Source organism: Mercenaria mercenaria, unplaced genomic scaffold (genome assembly GCF_021730395.1).
Source record: "Mercenaria mercenaria strain notata unplaced genomic scaffold, MADL_Memer_1 contig_4798, whole genome shotgun sequence".
Lineage (NCBI taxonomy): Eukaryota > Metazoa > Mollusca > Bivalvia > Venerida > Veneridae > Mercenaria > Mercenaria mercenaria.
This window is the reverse complement of record NW_026463054.1, coordinates 48,309-52,260: the sequence shown is the minus strand read 5'-3', so window position 1 is coordinate 52,260 and position 3,952 is coordinate 48,309. Positions and strand designations below refer to the sequence as shown.

The 3,952-nt window shown below is 30.6% G+C and overlaps 1 long non-coding RNA gene across 1 annotated transcript; it reads right to left on the bottom strand.

Moving 5' to 3' along the window:
* Positions 1-499: 499 nt before the first annotated feature.
* Positions 500-3,074, bottom strand: LOC128554177 (uncharacterized). Its single transcript, XR_008369541.1, has 5 exons — positions 3,000-3,074; positions 2,137-2,196; positions 1,264-1,323; positions 869-924; positions 500-639 (listed from the first exon to the last, which is right to left on the bottom strand). It is a non-coding gene; the product is annotated as an uncharacterized LOC128554177 (long non-coding RNA).
* Between the last annotated feature and the right edge of the window lie 878 nt (positions 3,075-3,952).

The window sequence follows — 3,952 nt, the reverse complement described above, 5'->3', positions numbered from 1 at the left end:
TCCCAAAATTAATGTTTCCTAAGCTCTGGGACGAAATATTTGTGGCATAATAATGGTGCCTTTATACAAAAAATATAGTTGACTTACTAAAAACTAAATTTTGCAAGATTTTTGCATTTGCGAGAAGCTATTTCCGCTATTTTTATGTATAAACAGCATTCTAATATTAAATACCATATAATTAAACATCCAAACAATACCAAAATACCAAGATTCGTATTTTAAATGCATTTTCAACACACATGTTACCTTCCTCTGCTATGACATGAAACTGAAAACACATTTTATTTCATACATTGGATACAAAGTTTGGCAAAATACTGTGTCGATTACATTTTTACATCTTCGATTTGTTCCGTAAAACCATCCACGATATGAAATAAAGACGAATTTAAGAATAAAGGGATGATAAATAAGGTCACTACATTTCCGACTTATCTTGTTTATCCATGGCTAATAGGAAAAGTTAGGTGCTTGTACGCACCAGTGAGTTGAAGACGCGACTTTTATACCAACAATATAGGATTGATCATACATCGTGATTATGTAAATTATGTATTCCAAGTCTGTTATTTCTGATGCTCCTGCATGCACCTCCAAATTCATTGTCCATGGCTAATTTCAATCTAAATGGTATACCTAGAATAAAAGAAATAAAAATAGTTTTCAAAGTATTTAAAATATTTTGCTTTTTGTGTAAAAAATGTTAAATGTTAAAATTGTAAGAAAAAATACTTTTCTATTTTGCTGTCTCTTGTAAACATGTTGAAAGATAGATGCAAATTACTGGGAAAAGTGCCATCACTAATTGAAATGAAATATTCAATCATAGGGTTAAAAAGAGAAATCAAACATTCAAAATACTTACAAGTCCTTAGAAAACAGATTAGTCTTTCAACATTTTGGGAAGCTGTATACTCTGGCCTGTAATGTAATATAAAGCAACTTGATAAATTTTTAATATATCCTTTTGAAATGCAGTGACTGAAGTATTGAATTTTGTTATGACATATATTGAAATCTGTCTGCTTTTGTCATAGTATATAGAAAATTGATTCTGAATCTTGTGCAGAAACAAATATATACATGTACTATCTTCTCATCTTTACAAAAAACAAAAATGCAAGGTACAATCTGTGTGTACATCAGAGCATACTAGTATATAATTAGTATTTTGAAGATTTATTAATCAGATCTTCCTTAGCTAATTCAATTCCACAGTTACAGGTTCTGTGAAAGGCTAGGAAAAGAGTTCTAAATTACCTTCTTATCATACTGGTTGTTTTGGCTCATTCAATGCTTCAAGACACACCATAATACTCTCTGAAATAAAAAAAATCAAAGAATAATTTATGACATAACCAATATGCATAATTGTGTGATTCATTGATTAATTTAATTACAAATGTCATATCCATAATGTTTCAGAAAATATTTCAACTTCAAGTCACTAACACTTTCAATAAGAATAAAAACAATGCCTTCATATAAGCAACATTCATCACACTACAAAGGCAAATTCATAGAAATAAATTATTAACAGTTTTGCAAAATATGACTGAACATTTTTTAATAGTCATCAAATAAAATTTTACATTTCATCTTAGATGAAAATATAGACTTAAGATGAAAATACAAGAAAATATTGAACATCTTAGATGAAAATCATGTTAGAAGCTTTATGAATATGTCCGTCCTTTAGATATAAAGCCACAAAATGAATTTCAAACAACTTTCTTGAATTAAAAGGTAATAAATATCCTGACAGGTACATGTATAAGACTGGCATTCCACAGCAGCTGCTCTTTCACTGAATAGAATGTGTCATGAGAACACAAGTCATAACACCACTACCATATTTTGGGTCTTATAGTTGATCTAGTGTTGCTCTTGCATAAATATGGCACACATTTCCTTTTATTCTAGAAAATATAGGTCAAGGAAATTTCAAAAGGACCTTGTATTACACTGCAACCCTGGATATACAGAATATAGAATAAATATTTTAAAGTGTTTATGCCTTCAGTTTAATCAAAGTAGATAGATAGTTAAAGAACTGTGGGGATTAACTTGGAAAGCCTTAATCATAAGAAAAAGTGTGTAAGGAAATTATTTACAATTTTCAAAAAGACATACCTTGTTGACCACTGACCAGTTGAAGGTAACTAAATAAATCATCTCAATTCATACCATTACCTGAAATATAATACAAAACAAACACTGATTAGTGCAAGACATCACAGTAATAATGATGAGAAGACCTTTACAATTTCAGTCATATTCTGTTGACATGAATAAAGCAGACAGTGAAGCATTCTTTTATACCTGAGGGGTTTGTCTCATTTGTGAAGGACATCAGAAAAATATTCCACATTTTAATAATCAATAAACAATATCTGCTTGCTTGTATTTGTCAAATTATTGCTTCATTACTTTCAGTAAATATGAAATATTCATATAGACTCTAAAGATCTAATAGAGATCATGTATTCAATGAGTACACACCTTCCATCAGGTTGAATCTACTGTTGTAAACAAATCAGAAAAATAATGCAAAATATGTAAACACTGTGTCAGCAGAATTTTTTTCTTTTGCAGTCTTATCAAGGTGGAGAGTTATGACCAAAACATCACCATTTTAAGGGTTCCTTGGTTAATAACTTAACAGACACCCCTTCCCAGTCCATTTAATTTATGAAATGTCATTATTGTTGTCGTCTTCATAAACATCGTCCGGTTACTAGGTATGTCCGAAGCTCTAACGATGTCAAATTTACTAATCAAGTGCTGAAAAAAATCATTCGAAAATACAGAAGTGTTGAATATCTCTATTCACAACTGCAAATCATTGTTACGTTGATTGTGTGTCACTGTCACAGATAACTGTACCGTTGTGACACTTGTGTGGCAATAATTCTGCTCGGTTTCCATTGAAAGAGAATCGAATGAATACTCTTCTAATTTATTTAACACAACAAAATGACATTTAATCCACTTACCATATAAATTCCACGTAGAAAGGTAAGCAGTTGTAATTATTCCACGATAAATAATCTACTTTCGTTTTCACATCCACCTATAATATTGCCTGGCAACGAGCACCTAGCTTCAAGGGAGGCTACTCGTATACGTGAAAAAGGCCAGACAAATATTATCATTTTTTCCAAAATTCGTTTATTAGCAACCCTTGCTTTGATTTCTGGTTAGGAAAATATTAAATGGAATTAACAAATGTAATAGCTGTTATAAATTGTTAATCAAAGCAAGGGTTGCTAATAAGCGAATTTTGAGTCTGAAATGGCCGAATTTAGCAGTTTTAACACAAAATGCCAGTACCGTTCGTACTTTGAACTCATTTTACATAAATATATTGAGAACGTGTTAATATTAAAAACGACACAGTTCGTTAGTTTAAAGTTTAGTTTAATGAAAACTGTCGATTTTTAACACTGTCATCGATCTTTTTATTTTTCAAAAATCGGGGGCCATCTGCCTATATAAATCCTACGTACGCCTTTTGAATTTGAATTTCGTATGTCGTTTGTTTAGCCAACTTCACACAGCTATGAATGGAACTTTTACGTCTTTTGTTAGGTAAAACGCATTGACAGAAGACACTCAGTGTGTAATATGCAAAGATAAAACTATTAACAATGAGAAATGTAAGACGTTTTTAACATAAATATATGCAACATATCGAATTAAAATTTAACCGAAATACTGAGATAATCACTTACGTTGTTTAAACGGAAACAGGATTTATTACCTCGATCTATAGATAGGTCATTAAACAAACACTGGTTCAGAGCAGATCTTCGTTCATAACAAATGTCGATATGAATTTTACTGCGCATTATATAAGTTCAATAAAAGTGTTACATTTACAAGGTATGATTTCTGCATATAATACAAGAAATAATGAGCACAAAATATGAATAATGTTAAACTGAAG